General features: G+C 44.8%; 1 long non-coding RNA gene and 1 pseudogene across 1 annotated transcript; both read right to left on the minus strand.

The window, feature by feature from the left end:
- Positions 1 to 2455: 2455 nt before the first annotated feature.
- On the minus strand, positions 2456 to 22771 carry LOC121133156. The gene is made up of 3 exons (XR_005869923.1): positions 22174 to 22771; positions 7749 to 7847; positions 2456 to 3624 (listed from the first exon to the last, which is right to left on the minus strand). It is a non-coding gene; the product is annotated as an uncharacterized LOC121133156 (long non-coding RNA).
- Positions 6088 to 7050, minus strand: LOC121133155 (annotated as a pseudogene).
- Positions 22772 to 23053: the final 282 nt, after the last annotated feature.

A 23053-nucleotide genomic window follows, 5' to 3' on the forward strand; every position in this document is an offset into this window, starting at 1 on the left:
TGCTCCTTGGGTGAGGAAGAGGTTCCCAGGCTGGGTGCGGGGTTGGCGGGCTCTCCAGGCAGCTGGGTTCCTGCCTTCTCTTCTGGAAGACATAAAATGGAGCATTCGTCCTAGGGTAGCACCCCACCAGAGCACCTTGCAGGCTCCTGCTACTGCCGTCCCCGGAAGGAGGCTTCTCTGCCTTCATCCTACTGAAGGACTCACATAACTGACCCAGAGCCTTGACCTGCCTCTCCTCACTGAGGGAGAAGGACCCCCCCACCCACCATTTTTTGTCCTCCTGGAGTGGATTTATACCTCAGTGCCCTCCTGCCAACTTCCTGCTGCCGGCCAGTGTTTGGCACCCGGGAGCCTTCAGAGCAGGTACTTTGGGGCTACTGCTCCATGCAAGCTTGCTTCCTTACCGTATGTCGTTTCTGGTCAATGTTTAGTTTGTTTCATGTTTGAAAATGTTATTTATAGAGCAGAGCTGGGTGTGATAGTACAGTCCTGTGCTCCTTAGCATGCTATCTTAGTAAGGGGGGGGGCTGCAAATTCCGGCCAATCACTTCAAAACAGCCAGGATCAGGCCAGCCACAGCCACCCAGCCATAATCTGGAAATTGTCTTAAACATTCCAGTTCACATGGAGTCACAAAATATCCATGATAGCCAAGCTGTTCTTAAAAGAAACAATGCTGATTTCTGATTTCTGGAAGCCATAACAGTAGAAACAGCACCCAGTTTGCTGACAACTCAGATAGTTGCAAGATGGACCAGACCGGAGGTTCCATAAACAAGCCAGTGTCAGAGCAACAACCGAGTTTTCACCAAGATGCAAACAAAGTTTTGAGAAATGACAATGCCTTCAACAAGTGGTTCTTGCAAATCTGGGTGGCCACAATTGAATTCCTTTTTCTGAGCTGGGTGCGTTGGTGCACACCTTTAGTCCCAGCACTCAGAGACAGAGGCAGGTGGATCTCTAAGTTCCAGGCCAGCCTTGTCTACAAGGTGAGTTCCAGGAGAGCCAGGGCTGTTACTCACGGAACCCCTGTCTTGGAAAACAGCACCCTCTCACCCCTGCAAAAGAAAAGAAAAAACGTTGGAATTCCTGTTTCTGTCATCCTGTAGGGGCACCAGATCACATGAATCTGACCTTCTGTGGTATCTAAAGGTCTAATGCTAGCAAACAAATAAAATAAAGTCAGATCACTTCCGAATACCAAGCACTTGCTGAACAGGACTCTGGTTGCTGAGGAAACAGCGCCACCACCTGGCAATTGTGAAAACCTTAGACCCAGCAAAGGAAATGGCTGCCCGAGGGAGAGACTTTCTGAAGGCCTCTTCTCTGGCTCTAGAGGATTCCTACCTAGAAGACAATAAGAAGCCAGGGCTTTAAAGGAGAAAACAGCAAATCTCCCAACCAACACAAGGCCTGACAAAGTGAAGAGCCCGTTCTCAGAGCCTGAAGTACAAACGCCAGTCTGCATGGGGGAAGTGTTATCCTTAGAAAATGCCTCTCTTCACAGGATGGACACTACATTTAAAGATCCAGCTTTCATGAAAAGAGATGTTTTATCAAAGGGACCATCTATAAGTAAGAGACGGAATTTCCAGGAACAGGATTGTATTTAAAGGATGGACTTATAAGGCAGTGTTGTTTACAATGGACTACGCACTGAATGTAAGAGGACTGCACACTTATTTAAAGAACAGTTTTAGTTAGACCGTGGACTCTGAATTTGCGGTTTTTGACACTGGCGTTCAGACACATCGCCTCCCCTCCCCTCCATCCATCCCCTTCCATGCACCCCTGTGTCTGCGGTCACTTTTCCTTTAGTCGTTACCTGTATATGCTGCTGCTGCAATTGTGTGTGTGCCTATGGGCATCTGTGCTGTGCATGTATTCCTAAATACACAAACATGCCTATTCCTGAATATATAAATAAAACAAGTTGTGTTTGTCTGTCTGCGTATACTTACATATATAAATACAGTCTGTGTAATATGTATCATGTCCCTTAATTGTGCAAGATTTTGAGGCTTAGCTTGGTATTGGATAATCCCCTTAGGAGCTCTTTTCTGAGGAAGACTAGTTCTCTTGCTCTCAGCATCCCTTATTTGCTCAGTTTGGTTTTTTGTTTGTTTGTTTTGTTGGTTTTTTTTTTCCAGACAGGGTTTCTCTGTGGATTTAGAGGTTGTCTAGATCCTGTAGTACAGGCTGGTTTAGAACTCACAGAGATCCGCCTGCCTCTGCCTCCCAAGTGTGCCACCACCACCCGGCATTGCCCAATTTTTTTTTTTTTTTGTCTGTTACTGATTTTTCACTAAAATAATTTTAATAGGAGATTAGGTTGAATTTTTTAATTTATTTTTCAGTTTAAATTTAGATAAGAAACAAGGTTGCTTCACAAGTCAGTTCCAGGTCCCTCTCCTTTTCCCTCCCCTCCTCCCATGACCTCCTCCCAACCCCCCTTTATCCCCTCATTTCCCCAGGGAGGGTGAGGCCCTCCATGGGGGTGTCCATAGTCTGTCATTTGATATAGGGCAGGGCCGCCCAATTTTTTTTTATCTTGTGCTGAGGCCTTCTGAGCTTTCCCTCTTCCAGTGCCAGAGCCGCAAGCCTAGTAATGCTCTTGCTCAGGTCTTTACAGCCTCGTTGATGAGCTGCAGTGGTGAAGCAACAGCTGGGTTTTTAGGGAAAGAATCTACTTCAATGAGGAGGTTGGACTTGTATGTAAATGGCCAACTCTTCATGAGACAGACTGACTCTGCATTAAATAGATTGGCAAGGTACCCAGATGATCAACATGTTTTGTGCAGGCTGGATATTTCTTTAAGGATTGGCATGAAATGATCCACTAGAGGTAGTTTTTGACAACCACACTGATTTAACCAGTTAATAGCTTTATGTCCTTCTTATTGATAGACAGACCAAACACAGTCTTGTGCTTCTGGAAAAAAAAACCTCACATATACAGAGTTTTTAAGGGCAAAAACCACAAAGACCATAAATGACATCAAAGTTAGATGAGGATCAGGCTTGCCTTCACTCCTGACAGACAAAAAGAGTCAACTCTCCATTTCAATCTGTAAACAAGGGAACTTTCATTGTGTTGATTCAAGTTGTTTTCTTTGGATTTTGAGTTTAACTTCACACACCAGCACATTAAAGTCCTAGAAAGGGTCATTTTCTTCAAAGTGCGACTATCTTGAATTTCAGGTCAGCACAGCAGTTCAGGAGACATCATCCGCGGTAAAGGCAAATATCTTGAGGCAAGATCCCGTATCGTGGGGCATCTCTCAGTTCTCATGTGCTTGCTGGGAATTGAACTGAGGTATCCTGGAAGAACAGCAGTGCCTCCATATGTCAGTGTAGGGGACCCACCATTATCCCAGACCCTTCTTTCACATCCAGGACCATCTAACCCTCCAACTCTCCCTCACTTCATGAATCCAAGAGCAACACGTAGATGAAGGTTAATTGAACGTATAAAGAACCATGAATTCTGAGTCCATTAGGCAAAAAAAAGTTATGGCAGGGTGGTGATGGCACATGTCTCAGCGACAGGCAGGTCTCTGTGAGATCTAGGTCAGCCTGGTCTACAGAGCAAGTTTCAGAACAGTCAGGGCAACACAGAGAAACCTGTAAGAAAGAAATAAGAAAATTTTCTGAGTCTCTCTCTCTCTCTCTCTCTCTCTCTCTCTCTCTCTCTCTCTCTCTCTCTCTCTCTCTCTCTGTGTGTGTGTGTTTACTTTCAGAAGTAATTTTTGTTATTGAAAAACCTGTTTCCCTAGCAATAAGTAACCATAGTTCCAAATAAGTCCATCAGGACAGTAGGCGGGTTGTCGCCACTGTCTGTACTAGCTCATTTTTGCCATTATAACAAAATAAGCATGGCTCAGTCATTTAGACTTTTTGTTAGCTTGTTTGATTTTGTCTGTTTAGCTTTTTTGAGATGGGGTTTCTGCACATGCCCTGCCTATACTGAAACTCTGTCTGTAGACCACATTGACTTTGAACTCTGAGAGGTGTCTTTGTCTCTGGATCCAGAGGCATGCTGGGATTAAAGGTGAATGCCAGCATGCCAAGCTATGCTCACTGGTGTTTAAAGAAAATTAATTTACATTTATCATAGTTTTGGAAGTTCAAGGACATGGTACTTAGATAGACAACCTTACTGATACTTCAGTTACTTTAGAATCAATTCTGATTTATCATCCCAGCTTTACTGAATACTACACTTTTATTTTTATTTGCTTGTTTTCTAGAGACAGAGTTTCTTGTGATCCAAACTGCCCTGAATCTATACAGCCAAAGGCTACCTTAAATGTTTACAAATGAGAGCCAACCAGAATTTTCAATCACAGATTGTTTCTCTGTTTGTTTGTCTGTGAGGCCTGCATTACACTTGTTTGGTGTTTCATCTGCCAAAAAAGACAGACCTTAGGGTAGGCTCCATGTCCAATAATAGATGGTCAACAAAAATTAACTCGGTGGTATCTTTGAAGACTTTTGTCTCATAAATGTTTGGGGCATTTCTTTTTACATTACTGGTGTTTTGCTTATATATTATTGTTTTCTGATTTTGTGTTTTTATGAGGTGTGTGTGTTTCTAGTGGTTTTCTATCTTTTTATTTAGTTTGTTTTGTTTTATTCTCATTTGTTTTTTATTTGCTTGTTTGTTTTCTAGAGAGAGAAAGAAGGTATGGAATTGAATGGGTAGGGTGGATCTGAGAGGAGAAGACAGGGAGGAAAATGTGATCAGAATCTAGTGTTAAAAAACATAATTTTCAATTTTAAAAACACACAAACTCTCCAGAGCAGCTCTGGATGGCCCATTGTAGGTTCCCCCTTCTTGTTTCTGTGATTTTCCCCTCAGGAAGAAGTCAGGAGTGTCAGTGGGCTCCAGGGAAATGTAGGCAAAACATATAACGGTTTGTTGTATCCACTAAGAGAGGGACCCCAAGGCTTCAAGGAGCTTAATGACACCTGAATGCAACTACAAGAAGGCTTTTATTTCAAAAGAATACCAGCTAGCTGAGGCTCAACTCTGTCTTGAAGCCTGGAACCACAAATGTAAGGCACGTTTAAAGAGAAAAAGGAGAGGGAAGAGTCCTGAGACTGCAAGTCTCATTTAGCAAGCTTCCCATGGCTACAGAGACTATTTAACATACAAGGTATCCATACAAGGTTATCATGAAATGAAGGGCCTTGGAGAAGGCAGTAACTGTTACCTGGTTAGGTAAAATTAATTGGTACATCTTGTGATCTAAAAGTTTTACAACTGACTGGTAGGGCAAGAGGCTATCTGGTTCCCAGTCTTCTTAAGGCAAGGGGGTAGGGCAAGATGTTAGTGCTGGTGATCATGGGTTCGAGCTTCTGATCAAGGACTCCGTGGTCAGAGGACTCTCTCTCTCTTTGTCATAGCCTAAATGTTTATGTCTTTTAGTTATTAATTTTTCCATCACAGTTTACCCTAGAACACTGCCTTCATAGCAAACTGTCTGTCTGTCTGTCTGTTTGGAGACAGGGTCTCTCCATGGAACCCTTGCTGTACTGGAACTCCTAAGTAGGCCAGGCTGGCCTGAAACTCAGATACCCTGATCCTCTACCTAAAGGCATGGGCCACCACACCTGACTATATTATAAAAACTATTTGGATATATATGCTTAGGGGTGATGTTGTAATTTTTTAAATATTGGATTTTGAAATTTTTATCCCTCACTTTCTCACTTTTTTTTTTTTTTTGGTTTTTCGAGACAGGGTTTCTCTGTGGCTTTGGAGGCTGTCCTGGAACTCGCTTGGCAGTCCAGGCTGGTCTCGAACTTACAGAGATCCGCCTGCCTCTGCCTCCCGAGTGCTGGGATTAAAGGCGTGCGCCACCAACGCCCGGCTTATCCCTCACTTTTATTTAAGTGTTTCTGTGTAGTCCTATCTGTCCTGGAACTCACTCTGTAGACCAGGTGGGCCTGAAACTCAGAAATCTGCCTGCCTCTGCCTCTTGAGTGGTTGGATTTAAGGTGTGTATCACCACCACACAGCATTTTTTAAGGAAATTTTTAGAAAATTTTTGTGGTTTTATTGTATCATGAGGCGTTGAAACATCTGAACAAATCAACATCTGGGCGAGGCAGCAGCTGCTTTCTCCTTCACTTCTTTGGATTACTACAGCAACTTGTCAGTAGATTAAAAAATAAAAGGAAACAAAAACAAAAAGCAACCATCGTTTGCATTAACTCTTTCCAAGGCAGGTGCTGGTACAACACAAACTTCTCCTGTCAGGTGCAGTTAGTCCAGCATCCAAACATCATGCACAACACCCTGGTGAGAGAGGCTGTCTACACCCACGCCCACTCCGGCCCTGCTCGTTTGGTGTATAAAATGTGGAGCATCTGGAGGAGAGAGATAATACTGGGAAAGACGATGGAGGAGGAACGAGATAGTATTGGGAAGAGGATGGAGGAGGAACGAGATAGTATTGGGAAGAGGATGGAGGAGGAACGAGATAGTATTGGGAAGAGGATGGAGGAGGAACGAGATAGTATTGGGAAGAGGAGGAAGAGGCTAGCGTGTCTGGCCAGGTGAAGCTGAGCTGAAGCTGTGCAGGATGAGCCTGAACACAGCGTTGGTGCATACACAAGCATCTTTGATGTGCTTTAATAGAAACATCTGGTGGAAACTCATGATGGGATCTTCATCCGCCTTAAGCTAGCCTACAACCATGCTGATGATACAACTATCTGGCGTAGGCTGATGGCCCTGGGCCACGACACTATGCTGGATGTTCTGGAAGGGAAGACTGGACAACTTCTCCACAAAGGCAGCTTTCCCCTGGAACTGATGTCCTTCCCGTGTATGGCATGCTGCGTCAATGTAAAAAGCACCTAGTTGGGTCCTGTCGTGATCAAAAAACTGGTAGTAAGGCTGAATAAAGCTGGATCCAATCTGCTCCCAAATTAGCTTGTCTCGCAAGCATCCAGGAGAGTCACTCACTTCACCAAGACCCATGGCGCTGGCAATATGGCGGCTGCGGCGGCAGCAAACCAGCGCGGTCTCCTTTTTATTTCTTATCGGTGTGTGTTACTCATGGTGTATCTGTGTGTGAGTGCAGCCATGCTAGAGCCACAGCTCGCTGTGGAGGTCGGGGACAGCCTTCAGGTGAGTATGCATTCCACCATGGGGGTCAGAGGACCAAATCCAGGTCTTAAGGAGTCATTTCAACCTTGCATTTTTAAATGTTTGTTTGTTTGTTTGTTTGTCCATCCACACGTACGTAATCTGCCCATCCATTTATTGCCCACTGTGGATTTTCTTGAGAATCTCCACTGAGCTCCTTAGTCCTAAGACTTCTTAATGGGGCAGAGGCCAACAAAAAAAGCTAGTGCACCCTCCCAGGGAGACCGAACCCGCAGCAATAAAGAGGTCTGTCCACTAGGTGGCAGCCGAGGTACGGGCTGGAGCCCTCAGGCTCCAAACTTGTGCCTTTCTCCTGGGAAGTCTAACCTAACACATTTTTGTCCCTCTAAACACAAACACAAAATACACAGAACGTTTTATTATTTGCAGAAAGAAAGACGAGAATCCCAAGCAGGTTATTTTTCCACGGACACCTATCTGTGTCCAATTCCTCTCAAGATGTGTTTGATGCTCAACTAGGGGGTCAAGGTGAAGGCGGGATGCCAGCTCTTACCCCCTTGGGACCGTCTGTTTGTCCTCACAGTCCTTCTAGAATCTCACAAGGACAAGGGGGCAGGTCCAGACTTACCATAACCATGGTTCCGTGACCAGGTTGGAAGAGTACAGATAGTAACTGCCTTGAATCCATTCGATCTGTCCTGGTCAGTAGGGTGGCTGTCCCTCTGACCTGCAGGTATTCAAGGAATATCTAAGTCAAACACCTTCTTCAACCCCAATGCTAACACAACATTCACACAGCTCAGAGATCCACAGTGACAAAGCAACGAAAACTAAACTGGATGTGTTTATTACCATTCCAGCTCCATGGATTCAAACTGCAAAGCGTCCATATGTTCAAATTTCTACTGAATGAAATATTGCAATGTATGAAAACCAATCAAGGCTGCTATGGAGAGTGCTGAACTGTGATTTTCAAAATAATTCCCATTAGATTTGGCTACCAAATTACTACTTTTATCATCTTTGTACTAGAAACAGAAGCGCTGCAGGGCTGTTTTGTATTTCTGTTGTTGAAGAATTACACTCTCAGGTTGGTTCTTTAAAAAAGAAATGGAAGGATGCCAGTGCTGTGATTTTAAAAAAAGGTGGTAATAGAGAGAAAAATGCCACAAGACAGAGTTCAATCACAGGGTTTTTTATTAGAAGAAAAGAATCATAAATATCAGAAAGGGGAGGGCAGAGACTGGCCTCCGGTGACAGGAGCAGAGGGAGAGAGGAGAGAGGCAGAGAGAGAGAGACACAGGGAGAGATATGAGAGAGAGAGAGAGAGAGAGAGAGAGAGAGAGAGAGAGAGAGAGAGAGAGAGAGAGAGAGAAACAGAAAGGAGGATGGGAGGTGGGCAGGGCCCTTTTAAAAGGGAACAGAGTGAGTGTGCACAGGTGGTGCTCTTAGTGGCTGCAGCTGAAGGCATATCCTGTCAGAACCCCAAGGACAGGCCAGGACAGATGCCTAAATACTAGTAGCCAGTTTCTCAGTGGATCCAAGATATATTATCTGAGTCTTCACACCTCTGTTGAAAGGTCCAGGTGATGTAAATTTTTTAAAGATTTATTTATTTATTACATATATAGTGTTCTGCATACATGCCAGAAGAGGGCACCAGACTGAATTATTGATGGGTGTGAGCCACCATATGGTTGCTGGAATTTGAACTCAGGACCTCTGGAAGAGCAGTCAGTGCTCTTAACCTCTGAGCCATCTCTCCAGGCCCCAGGTGATGTAAATTAAAATGTTGAAAATAAAAAATTTTTTAAAGATGTTGGATGGTATTGCATTACAGTGCTTATTTTATTTCCTACAAAGACTTCCTCAAAAATGAAGCTCAAAGAGCAAACTTGAAGACTAAGCTGTGATATTTCAATATCCTCTTCACACCCACATTTATGTGACACTCTCTCTAGCCTGCTACAAGGCATATTCCATAGGTTAGGGGTTGCTGGAAAAAATCACTTAAAATTTCTGGAAATACTGGAAAAGCAAAAATGTCATCCATAGTCCAACAAAGTCTGAAAACATCGTAGACCCACAATAGATGTTGCTCATCCACTTCCACGGCATGGTGTAGAGTACAAGTTGGTACTAGAGGAAGTGGCCAGCTCAGAGTGAGAGCTGCTAACTTCCCAGGGATTTCGTGCACGGGTGACATCCAGGAGAAATAGCCTAAATGACCCTCCCAGGTTCTGAGCACTGTTTTACATAACATTTATTCTTCACAAATGCAGTGTGGCCTTTCCTTCTTTCCTTCTTTCCTTCCTTCCTTCCTCCCTCCCTCCCTCCATCTCACTACATTGCCCTCTGTGACCTAGAACTCACTGTGTAAATCAGGGTGGCCTGGAACTCACAGGGATCCACCTGTTGGATTTAAAGGCCTTGTGTGACCATGGCTAGCATAGATTCATTTACTACCGAGGAGTTAGACTTCCTGGAAGACCAACAGCTGAAGTAATGATCATAAAATGTCAACTTCTTCCACAAAGGCCTACCCTCATAAGGCTGGGCGGTTGTGTTCTCTGGGTCTGGGCCAGCTCTGCCATGACCTGACACCTGAAGCCAGTCCTGCCTCTGCAAATGAGTTCAGTTCTGCTGCAGAAATTTGGGGTCTGGAAATTGCTAAATAGAATGACTGTGCTGGTCAGGAGTGGTGACACACGCCTCTAATCCCCACACTAGGGAGGCAAGGCCAGGCAAACCTGAATCCAGCACCAACCTAGTCTATATAGACTCCAGAACAGCCAAGAGACACAGAACTTTGGTCTCAAAGTAAAACAAACAAGGCATCCCTGGGCTAGTGTGCACCTGCAGGAGGCAGAAGACAGCAGTCCTCCTGGGACAAAGGCTGTGGGTGTGGCATCAGGGATCTTGCCTGCAGGAACATGGTTCTACCTGGAGAGTCTTCACAGTATCATTTGGGTAGGGAATCCAGGCTGGAGGAGGAAGACAAGGTGGAAGTTGCAGGTGGCCCCCAGATTAATTTGCAGGGAACAAGGTTTGGGGTGGCCTTGCTTCCAGCACAAAGGGTCCCAAAGTTCTCAAGGATACTTCCTGTTATCTTATGCCCCAGCAGGTGTGAGTACCAAGATGCCTTCCAGGGCCCAGGGAGGACTTCCTTTAAAAAGAACCAGTTGGGTGGTGGTGGCGCACGCTTTTAATCCCATCACTCAGGAGGCAGAGGCAGGCTGATCTACATGGTCTACAAAGTAAGTTCCATGACAGGTTCCAAAGCTACAGAGAAACCCTGCTTGAAACAAACAAACAAACAAAAAAAGATCCAAGCTGGGCAGCAGTGGCACATGCCTTTAATGCCTTTAATGGAAGCACTTGGGAGTCAGAAGCAGGCAGACCTTTTCCAGTTCAAGGCCACCTGATCTACAGAGTTAGTTCCAGGACAAACAAAAATCCCTAGGGCCATCCCAAGAACAACACAAATTTCCAGGTGTTTAATACTTTATTAAGAGAACTGGAAAAAATTTAAATACAAATGTCTGAAAGACAGAACTGCCTTTGTGAGCAGAGGCAGGGCTGTTGCTGTAACAGATGGAGCTCACAGAGGATCACCTAGTTCCAAGTCAGCAGGCATCAGGTCTCCTGAGATTCAGGCAGTTCGCCCAAAAGCCCTTTGAAGCCATGACCCGCAGTTTAGGCACCCGGGCCCATCAGAAGCGGGATCGCGCTCAGCGCAGTCTCCACCATCACAGGTCTCAGGTTCCAGACCTTTCTCCGAGCCTCTGAGCAAACCCCGCGAGGGTTCATCTCTCTCCTCCACGTTGCTGTCTTTGTCCTTGTCCACCTCTCCCGGGGGCGTTTGGTGCTCCTGTCTCTCACCCTGGACGGCCTCTGCACTCCACTTCACAGCATAATTCGGTCTGGGGTGATATTTTAGGCAATCCCAGCTACAAAGTTCACTGGGAGGGGGAAACAGTTCCCAATCAACAGACCAGCCCTTCTCAAAGCAGTAGCTGGACTCTGGGCAGAAACACGGTGGCCAGGACTGGGAATACCGTGGACTCTGGGCTGGCCAGACTTGCGGACTTCGTGGTGTGTGCTGTGAAGAATCTGACATGTCTTCCACAAAACAGGGCCTGCTCTGTCGTCTTGGCTTCACCTATGTAACACTGACAGCAACTCCTGGAACCTCTGATTGAGAAGTCAGTCAGGTACCTTTTTATCCTCCAACTTCTAGGCCCCTCCCAACTGTTACACTACAGGATGCTAGAGTATAACTTCATAACCCCATCAGTTATTTGCGTTAAATAGGGAGTGAACTCTGAAGATCCTGGTGTTGTCTGTCTTTAATCCCACTGGGAATCAGCCAGGGGGCAGTTGGATCCCTAAGTTCAAGACCAGCCTGATCTACAGCGCTAGTTCCATGACAGCAGGGGCTACACAGGGAAACTCATTCTTGGAAAACAAATAATCCAGATGGCATCATCAGCTGCCATTCTGGTCCTGTGCCTCCATTCTCCAGTAGAGAGATGAGTCCCAGGAGCTCCTCTAGCCTACCTTTCCCTCTTCAAGTTCCCTGACCTGCGGCCACCAGACCCTTCCTGCCATCGAATCCCCAGAAGGACCTGGAGGGGGCATAGAGCAGCCAGCATCACTGGCTGTCATTCAGGTTTGCTGCCCCCACCCTGGCAGGGAGGAGAGGATAGAGCCCTGAACCCATATCTACCAGGAGAAGTAGAGACCCCACCTATAAGCATTGGAAGAGGAGATGGGAAGAGACAGTATAAGAACACATCCAATAATAGAAAGCTTAGATGATACCACCAGAGTCTAGGGATTCTACACCAGTAAGACCAGAACATCCCAACACAGATGAAACAGAAGAGAATGACCTTAAAAACAACTTAATGAAAATGATAGAGGACCTCAAAGAGGATATGAGAAAACCCCTTAAAGAAATAGAAAGAAAATGCAAGAAATCACCAAATCTCTTAAAGCAAGGAAAGCCAAGAAAAAAACAATCAAACAGATGAGGGAAACAATTCAAACAGTTCAAGACCTGAAAACTGAAATAGAGACAGTAAAGAAAACACAAACTGAGGGAATGCTGGAAATACAAAAGCTTGGTAAATGATCAGGAACTACAGATGCAAACATAACCAACAGAATATAACAGATGGAAGAGAGAATCTTGGGTACTGGAGATAAACTGGATGAAATAGATTCATTGACCAAAGAAAATCTTAAATCTAACAAATCCTTAACACAAAATATCCAGGAAATATGGGACACGTGAAAGGAGCAAACCTAAGAATAATAGGTATAGAAGAAGGAGTTCAACAAAATTATAGAAGAAAACTTTCCCAACCTGAAGAAGGACATGCCTATGAAAGTACAAGAGGCTTACTAAACAACAAATAGACTGGACCGAAAAAAGAAGCCCCTCACTACATAATAATGAAAACACCAAACATACAGAATAAAGGAAAAATATTAAAAGCAGCAAAGGAAAAGGCCAAGTAACATATAAAGGCAGGCTTATCAGAATTACAGCTGACTTCTCCATGGAAACTCTGAAAGCCAGAAGGTCCTGGATAGATGTTGTACAAACACTAGGAGACTACTATACCCAGCAAAACTCTCAATCACTATAGATGGAGAAAACAAGATATTCAGCCCTACAGAAAGTTCTGGAAGGAAAACTCAAACCCAAGGAAATTAACTACACCAACAAAAACATACGCAATAAATAATCTCACTTTATCAAAAGTCAGAAATAGGGGAAAAACTCACACACAATACCACCACCAAAAAATGAATCCAAAACAAACAAGAATCAAAAATCAATGGACATTAATATCCTTCAGTATCAATGGTCTTAACTCACGTATGAAAAGACACAGGCTAACAGAATGGATGCTAAGACAGAATCCATCTTTCTGCTGCATACAAGCAACAATCCTCATTTTCAAAGACAGACATTACCTCAGAGTTAAGAGTTGGGAAAAGATTTTCCAATCAAATGGACCTAAGAAGCAAGTGGGTGGAGCTATCCGAATATCTAACAAATTAGACTTCAAACTAATATTAATCAAAAGAGTTGAAGAATGTCATTTCATATTCATCACAGGAAAAAATCCATCAAGATGAAGTCTCAATTCTGAACACATATGTGCCAAATACAAAGGCACCTACATACCTAAAAGAAACATTACTAAAATCAAATCACACATTAAACCCCACACACTTATAGTGGGAGACTTCAACACCCCACTCTCACCACTGGACAGGACTACCAGAGAGAAACTTAACAAAGAAACAACAGAACTAACAGAAGTTATGACCCAATTGGGTTTGACAGACATCTATAGAACATTCCATCCAAACACAAAAGAATACACCTTCTTTTCAGTGCCACATGGAACCTTCTCAAAAATCAACCACATACTTGGCAACATATCAAACCTCAACAGGTACAAAAAAATTGGAATAACTCCATGCATCTTATCAGACCACCATGCGTTAAAATTAGAATTCAACAACAACACAAATTGCAGAAACCCTACAAACTAATGGAAATTGAATAATGTACACCTGCACCATTCCTGGGTCAAAGAAGAAATAAAAAAAGAAATTAAAGAATTCCTAGAATTCAATGAGAATGAAGACACAACATACCCAAACCTATGGAAAACTCTGAAAGCAGTGCTACAAGGGAAGTTCATAGCACTAAGTGCCCACATGAAGAAACTGGAGAATAGTTACACTAGAGAATAAACAGCACAGCTGAAAGCTCTAGAACACAAAGAAGCAAACTCACCCAGGAAGAGTAGATGCCAGAAAATAATCAAACTGAGGGCTGAAATCAATAAAGTAGAAACTAGGAAAACAACACAAAGAATCAATGTAACGAAGAGAGTGAACATGCAAATTAACAAAATCAGAAACGAAAAGGACATAACAACAGACTCTGAGGAAATTCAGAGAATCATCAGGTCATACTTTGAAAACCTATACTCCACAAAATTTGAAAATTTGAAGGAAATGGACAATTTTCTGGATCGCTATCACTTGTCAAAATTAAATCAAGAACAGATAAGCAATTTAAATAGACCTATAACCACTATGGAAATAGAAGCAGTCATCACAAGTCTCCCAACAAAAAAAGCCCAGAGCCAGATGGCCTCAGTGCAGAATTGTACCAGAAATTCAAAAAACAGCTTATACCAATTCTTCTTAAAGTATTCCATGCAACAGAAGCAGAAGGGTCTTTGCCAAACTCTTTCTACAAGTTATTCTTCAATAACTTTGATATCCAAGCCACACAAAGACACAACTAAGGAAGAGAACTTCAGACCAATATCCCTCATGAACATTGATGCAAAAATACTCAATAAAATACTGGCAAATAGGATCCAAGAATACATCAAAACAATCATTCACCACGATTGATCAAGTAGGTTTCATCCCAGGGATGCAGGGCTGGTTCAACATACAAAATCCATCAATGTAATCCACCATATAAACAAGCTGAGAAACAAAAACCACATGATCATCTCACTAGATGCAGAAAAAGCCTTTGACAAAATCCAACAACCATTCATGATAAAGGCCTTGGAGAGATCTGGGTTAACAGGAACATATATAAACATAATAAAAGCTATATACAGCAAACCAACAGCAAACATCAAACTAAATGGACAGAAACTCAACGCAATTCCTCTAAAAATCAGTTCTAGCTAGAGCAATAAGACAACAAAAGGACACCAATGGGATACAAATTGGAAAGTAAGAGGTAAAACTTTCACTGTTTGCAGATGATATGATAGTTTACATAAGTGATCCAGAAAACTCTACCAGGGAACTACTACAGCTGATAAACACTTTCAGCAAACTGGCAGGATATAAGATCAACTCAAGAAAATCAGTAGCCCTACTATATAGAGATGATAAAAGGGCTGAGAAAGAAATCAGAGAAACATCACCCTTTACAATTGCCACAAACAACATAAAATACCTTGGGGTAACACTAACCAAACAAGTAAAAGACATGTATTGCAAGAACTTTCAGTCTTTAAAGAAAGAAATTAAAGAAGACATCAGAAAATGGAAAGATCTCCCATGCTCTTGGATAGGTAGGATCAATGTAGTAAAAATGGCAATCCTGCCAAAAGCAATCTACAGATTCAATGCAATCCCCATGAAAATACCAGCACAATTCTTCACAGACCTTGAAAGAACAATAATCAATTTTGTATGGAAAAACAAAAGACCCTGGATAGCCAAAACAACCCTTTTCAACAAAGCAACATCTGGAGGCATCACCATCCCTGACTTCAAGCTCTATTATAGAGCCGTAGTCCTGAAAACAGCTTAGAATTGGCACAAAAATAGACAGGTAGACCAATGGAATTTAATTGAACACCCATACATGTATGAACATCTGATCTTCGACAAAGAAGCTAAAAATATACAATGGAAAAAGAAAGCATCTTCAACAAATGGTTCTGGCATAACTAGATGCTGGCATGTAGAAGAATGCGGATAAATCCATGTCTATCACCATGCACAAAACTTAAGTCCAAATGGATCAAAGACCTCAACATAAATCCAACCACACTGAAACACTTAGAAGAGAAAATGGGTGGTACCCTTGAACGAATTGGTGCAGGAGACCGCTTTGTGAACATAACACCAGTAGCACAGACAGTAACGTCAACAATTAATACATGAGACCTCCTGAAACTGAGAAGCTTCTGTAAAGCAAAGGACACAGTCAGCAAGACAAAAAGGCAGCCCACAGAATGGGAAAAGATATCACTAACCCCACTTCTGACAGAGGGCTGATCTCCAAAATGTACAAAGAACTCAAGAAGCAAGTCTCCAAGACACCAAAGAATCCAATTAAAAAGTGGGTTACACAACAAAATGGAGAATTCTCAATAGAGGAGTCTACAATGGCTGAGAGGCATTTGAGAAAGTGCTCAACATCCTTAGCCATCCGGGAAATGAAAATCAAAACAACTCTGAGATATCATCTTACTCCTGTCAGAATGGCTAAAATCAAAAACACCAACAACAGTTTATGCTGGAGAGGATCTGGAGAAAGGGGAACACTCCTCCATTGCTGGTGGGAGTGCCAACTCTTACAGACTCTTTGGAAATCAGTATGGAGATTCTTCAGAAAAATGGGAATAAGCCTACCACAAGACCCAGCAATTCCACTCTTAGGCATATATCCAAAAGATGCACATTCATACAACAAGGACATATGTTCCACTATGTTCATAGCAGCATTATTTGTAATAATCAGAACCTGGAAGCAACCTAGATGCCCCTCAACTGAAGAGTGGATAGATGAAATGTGGCACATTTACACAGTGGAGTACTACTCAGCAGAAAAAAGCAGTGGAATCCTGAAATTTGCAAGCAAATGGATGGCACTAGAAGAAACCATCCTGAGTGAGGCAACCCACTCACAAAAAGGCAAACATAGTATGTACTCTCTCATATATGGATTTTAGACATAGATATGGGGAGTGCCAGCCTAGAATCCTACAGCCAGAGAGTCTGGGGAACAGAGCCTTCATCCAATGGGTGATTCCCACAGCTAAACACTGAGCTGAACTTAACGAATCCAGTGACACAGAAGGAGGACTGATGAGCATAGGGGTTAGGGGTTAAGACTGGCTGTTTTAACTCCCAGAAACAGCTGACCTGACAAGGGTTAGCTCTTGAATCCCAGACTGATGGCTGGGATTACAGCATGGGACTGATCAAGACCCCTTGAATGCGGGTGTCAGTGAGGAGACCTAGGCAATCTATTGGGCCTTGGGTAGTAATCAGTATTTATCCCTGGCATGCAAATGGACTTTGGGTGCCCATCCAACAATGAGAGGTGCACTCTCACCCTGGACTCTTGGGGGAGGGTCTAGGCTCTGCCCTGGATGAAATGACAGACTATGGACACCCCCATGGAGGGCCTCACCCTCCCTGGGGAAATGAGGGAGTACTGGGGGGGGGGGTTGGTGGGAGGGATGGGAGGAGGGGAGGGAAAGGGAGAGGGACCTGGGATAGACATGTGAAGCAACCTTGTTTCCAATTTAAATTTTAAAAAATGGGAAAAAGGAGAAAAAAGAAAAACAATCAAAAAACGAAACAAAACAAAATACAATGAAGATTGTCAAAGTAAAATCTGATCAACACGGATAAGATTATCTCAAGTGAAACAGAGGACTAATGGAGAAAGTACTACAGCGTGGGGAGGTCTATTTGGGATGCCTGATTTAAAGGATGTATGTTTTTTCTCAGAAGTCATTTTTTTGTTTGTTCTTTCTGGGTTTTTTGTTGTTGTTGTTGTTTTGTTTTGTTTTTCGAGAACAGGGTTTCTCTGTGGCTTTGGAGGTTTTCCTGGAACTAGCTCTTGTAGCCCAGCCTGGTCTCGAACTCACAGAGATCCGCCTGCCTCTGACTCCCGAGTGCTGGGATTAAAGGCGTGTGCCACCACCGCTTGGCTTGTTTGTTCTTTCAAGTCAGCAAGTGATAGAGGAATAGAACTCAGAAAATCAATCTTACTTACAAGCTGGGATCCAACAATGGCTGGCTATGATCTGAAAGTCCAAGAAGCCAGAAGTTGCTCTGTCACTAGGTGGGATGTTCCAGCAGGTCCACAGTAATCTCTGGAATCCTAAAGAAGTAGGCTCTGATGCTAGTGAAGTAATAGACTTCTTAGCACGGTGGGAGTTCAAAGGCAAAGTGAAAACACTTCCTTCTTCCAGGTTCATTTATTGGCTTCCAGCAGAAGGTGTGGCCCAGATTAAAGGTGTGTCTTCTTGTCTGGATATGTGCATTAAAGGCACCTCTGGATTAAAGGTGTGTGTTGTCCCAGGTCAAAAGATCTGCATTAAACATATTGTCTTCACACCTCAAAGATCTGGATTAGAAGTGGCTCTTCCTACTTTAGGCAAAACTACCTCATAGGTGTGTCATTCAATTCTGTCATTCAAGTTGTCAACCAAGAATTAACTCATTTTGTAGACCATGCTGCCCTCAAACCCACAAAAATCCACTTGCCTCTGGGATTAAATGCGTGTGCCACCACAGCCCTGCTGCAACAAGCACTCTCTTAACCCTCTGAGCCATCTCTCCACCCCCTGACCACAGGCTTCTTTTATTTATGTGTAAGTATTTAGTTTGAACGCATACCTATGCATCTTATGTGTGTTTGGTACAAGAGGAAGTCAAAGGAGGGGATTGGAATTCCTGAAACAGTAGTAATGGCCTTGTGAGGGCAATGTGGGCTCTAGGAATACATTAAGGTCCTCTGCAAGAACTAGTGCCTTTAGCCTTGAGCTATCAACACAGGTGTTTTTTTATGTTTTGTTTTTAGTTTTGGTTTTTTCAAGACAGAGTTTCTCTGTGGCTTCGGAGGCTGTCCTGGGCCTAGCTCTTGTAGGATCATTGTGAGTTCGAGACCAGTCTGGTCTATAAGAGCTAGAGCTAGTTCCACGACAGACTCCAAAGTCGTAGAGAAACCCTGTCTCTGAAAACCAAAAAAATAAGAAAGAACTCCCTGTGTGACCAGGCTGGCCTCAAACTCAGAGACCTGCCTCAGGCTCCTGGGTGCAGAGATTAAAGGTGTGCCCCACCATGCCCACCCAGCCCGACTTTCACACTAGGTTTTAAGCTGCTAATACCACTGTCAGGAAGGCGCTGACCATCCAGTTCACCACCACAGCACATGTTTGCACCAGGTTTCAGTTGTAACATCGCTATTTCTGGTTTTCTGAAATTACACAGCTCAGGGCATCAAAGCAATGTTGGCTGCCTCCTTTGAGATTCCAGTCGGTGAGAGCAGCAGAGTTCCAGTCAGATAGCTGCTGCCTCCTTGAGTACATCCACCTCCTGTAGCATACCAGATGATACCAACCTGACATTGTTTGCAGGACCCAGTGTGTCCAGTTGCCGCAGGCTCTTAAAGTCGTACACCCAGTGTCTGCTAAGAAGCCCCTCTTGGGCAGAGCACAACCCAGGCCACTTCTAAAGCAGTAACAGAGCAAGGACACAACTCCCTTTGCTCCTCAAGAACCCAGGTTTCCCTACAGGCATCCAAGGCTCCTGGGCTGACCAGAGTTCTGCCTGAGTGCATTCTGCAAGGTACCAGGGCCAGGCCAGAATAATACCTCAATCCTTACAACATGAGATGCTGCTGTAAAATGCTGTAACACCACAATTCCTGGTGCTGGCAGTGATGTTTGTGTCCTGAAGCAAAGGTCTAGTTGTGAAGGTGAAAGAGAATCAATGAATAAATGAAAACAAAACTAACACATTGAAAAATAAAAAGGAGGAGCCGGGCATTGGTGGCGCACGCCTTTAATCCCAGCACTCGGGAAGTAGAGGCAGGTGGATCTCTGTGAGTTCGAGACCAGCTTGGACTACCAAGGGAGTTCCAGTATAGCCTCCAAAGCCACAGAGAAACCCTGTCTCAAAAAACCAAAAAATAAAAAAATAAAAAGGAGGACTCCACTGCTCCTACCAGGTTGCCCTTTGTAGTACAGATATGAAAGGGAATACAAGCAGAGGAAGAAATTGAGGGGCAGCAGACTCAGACAGGGAGGAGACGGGGACATTAACACCTGGGAAATCAAGAGTAAACTAAGCCACACCCAGCTTGGCCAGGTGTGGAGAAGGGGGATGGAGAACAGGAGAAAAGTCCCCAAAGACAAGGAGGAGCCCAGAACTAGACACTGGACCAGAGACTGGCATAGTCAAACAGGCTGAAACCACAAGGGACAGAGGAGCTGGGGACAGGGAAGCCCAGCACAGTGTCCAGGCTGGAGAGTTCAGGTGAGGAAGTGAGTTGTACTAGGTACCCAGGGTGCTAAGAGAGACCCTCAGCATAGCTTCCTTCAGTTACTGAGCACCTTAGTTAGACCGCATCAGAGCTGAGGGTGCACACAGACCTGTCATCCGGCACTGTCCTAGCAGAGGTAGGGGAAGGTGTCTGCTTGTTCCCGGTCAGTCACTTCAGCACTGCCAGGCCAGCCCTGGACAGCTAGCAGGACTCTGGAATTTTGGAAATTTTCTTAAAAGACCTCATTTTAAAAACTCGTAATTCATGATGAATCCTCGCCCAAAATTCCCAGGAGAGCCCGAAAGTTCCAATCTTTCAAAAGCAATGCAGGATGCTTCACTGCAACTGATTTCTAGGAGTTTCAAGGACCCCAGTGGAGCCTCCTTCTCTCTGCAAACAGCCCCCCCTTGGCCCTTTGGCTGTGGTTCCTGTTTTCTAAGCCAGTGCACTTCCCCTTGCTGAAGGCAAGTGCTTTTGGAGGAGGGGTGTGGGGTGGAGGGGATTCAGGCACCTTCCAGGCCCCAGCACAGCTAAGTACCCACCGCGCGGCTGTTTATGGACCTCTCTGTACCTTTTCAAGCGAGCCATGACCGATGGGCATTGCAGGTCCCACCCTAGGCAAGGACCCCCAGACAACCCGGGTGGGCAGCAGTCTCTACACAGGTTTCCCCCTTCAGACCACCAGAGCCCCCCCCCCCCGGCGGCTGTGGTAACCAACAGTTTCTAGCACTTTTGCATCCGCGCTGGCTTTGGCTTTTAAACAATGATATAATTTTAATCGTTTTCCTTTGGCGTTTGCAGTCGGACTCTTACCACCTCTCATCCAGTGACCGTAGGGCTCCTCCCCCCAACTGGGACTGTACAAACGAAGAGCCCACTGGCTGAGTCTGGCGGTGCCTCGTTGTCCCCTAGTTTCTAAGTAAATGCTGTTCTCAACTGTGTAAGAAACCACAAAGGTAGAAGACTTTACAGCAGAGAGAAACCAAAACGGTTTGAGAAATTTCAGCAGAGAAAAACCAAACGGTTCAAGCAATGTCAAGAGACAAAAATCAAATTGGTGTAAGAACTTACAGCAAAGGAAAACCAAACTGTTTAAGAAATCGAAACAGGAAATCTCATATTGGTATAAGAATTTACAGCAGAGAAAACCCAAAACGGTATAAAAAAAAAGTCAAATTGGTAAGAAAGCAAAGACGGTTGAAGAAATCCTAACAGGTTTAAAAAAATCAAATTGTTATAGGAATGTATAGCAGAGAAAAACCGAGACGGTTTTAAGAAATAGAAACAAGGTAAGATATCAAATTGGTATAATAATTTACACCAGAAAAAGTACAAAAACGGTAAGAAATCACAACAGATAAAAAAAGTCAACTTGGTATAAGAATTTACAGCAGAGAACTAAGATGGCTTTAAGAAATCATAACAGGAAATATCAAATGGGTATAAGAATTTACAACAGAGGAAATCCAAACCGGTTTAGGTTTAAGACTTTACAGCATTGAAATGCAAAACCTGTTTAAAGACCAAAAACAAAAAAAAAAAAAAAAAAAAAAACAAGACTTTACAGCAGGGAAAAAAAGAATAGATTTAAAACTTTGTACCTGAGAAAAACCAAAACAATCTAAGTCTTTGCAGCAGAAGAAAAGGAAAAAAATCATTTAATACTTCATAGCTAAAAAACTAAAAGTAATAAAAATTTTAAAACATACTTCAAGACTTTATAGCAGTGAAAACTCAACTTGGTATCTCTCTCTCTCTCTCTCTCTCTCTCTCTCTCTCTCTCTCTCTCTCTCTCTCTCTCTGCGTGTCTGTCTCTCCATATTGGTGTTTTCAGGTATGTATGTTTGTATGAGATGTCAGATCCTGGACTTACAGACAGTTTTGAGGCAAACAAAACAAGGCTTCTGCGGCCAAAGGCAGCAGGCACTCAGAGCTGCAGGCGGGACACTTCATTGCTGCCTCTGCCGGGAGTGCACAGCAAGGACTCGGTGACGGTTCCCTAACCGACCTTGCTCCCGTGCTGGCACCGCTACCGCCCTGGCCAGCGCCTTTTAGGCGGTCACAAGGCCTTGAATGCATGCCTGACGACTTCTAAGTCGCCTCTGTCGCCAAAGGTAGATTCTACTCCTCCGGCATGCAGGCCTGCCACTTCTCCACCATAGGGAGAGAACTATCAAAGAGTCTGGGACCTCCTCACCGTCACCCATGGCAGTCTCCTTCCTCAGGTACCTTCACCTTTGCAGGTATCTCTACAGGTGTCGGCTCCGCCACCGCCTTGGTGAGCGCCTGTCAGGCAGTCACCAAACCTAACCTTGCCCTCCTGACGACTTCAGGCTCGCTTCTGCCGCCATAGGCTGCTCCTTGCCCGACCTGCAGTCCCGACATTTCTCCCGTGCTGCCAGCGTCCTATGGACGACCGGGCGGTCGCTCTTCGGTCACAAGCCGTCTGACGGCCTCACGACGTCCAACGCGATTTGGCCGGAACGCAGCTTCTACTGCGACTGCAGGCACTTCCCTTCTTCACCGCTGGGAGGCCACTGTCAAAGACACTGGGACGGCCCCAGCACCGTCACGGAGCGCAGCATCGTTTCTGCCGTGCGGTAGACGCTGAACGTATCGGCGCCGAGCCGGGTGCCGGTGTCGGAGCCGAGGCCGGTGCTTTTGAAAGCGACGCCGCCCGCCGCCGGTGCCGGCGACGAGATGACAGTGACGGCGGTGGTGCCGGTGCAGCCTCCGGTGTGGCGACGGTGATGGGGCCGTTGACGGCCACGGGGCCGGTGCCCGGGCAGGTGCCCGTGCCGGCTCCCCCACCGCCTTGGTGAGCGCCTGTCAGGCAGTGGAAAATCCTGACCACGCCCTCCTGAGGGCTTCCGGCTCGCTTCTGCCAGCATAGGCTGCTCCTTCCCCGACCCACAGGCCGGTCACTTCTTGACTCTTGGTGGAGCGCGGTCAAGGACTCGCCGACGGCCCCATCACCGTCGCCCGTGGCATTCTCTCTTCTGTGGGTCACGTGGTTTTCAGCAGGCAAGGTTGCCCAATGCCCGCGGCCCCGCCCCCGTGGGAGACTACAAATATCC

The sequence above is a fragment of the Mesocricetus auratus genome, unplaced genomic scaffold (genome assembly GCF_017639785.1).
Source record: "Mesocricetus auratus isolate SY011 unplaced genomic scaffold, BCM_Maur_2.0 Super-Scaffold_100020, whole genome shotgun sequence".
In the NCBI taxonomy this organism is placed as follows: Eukaryota; Metazoa; Chordata; class Mammalia; order Rodentia; family Cricetidae; genus Mesocricetus; species Mesocricetus auratus.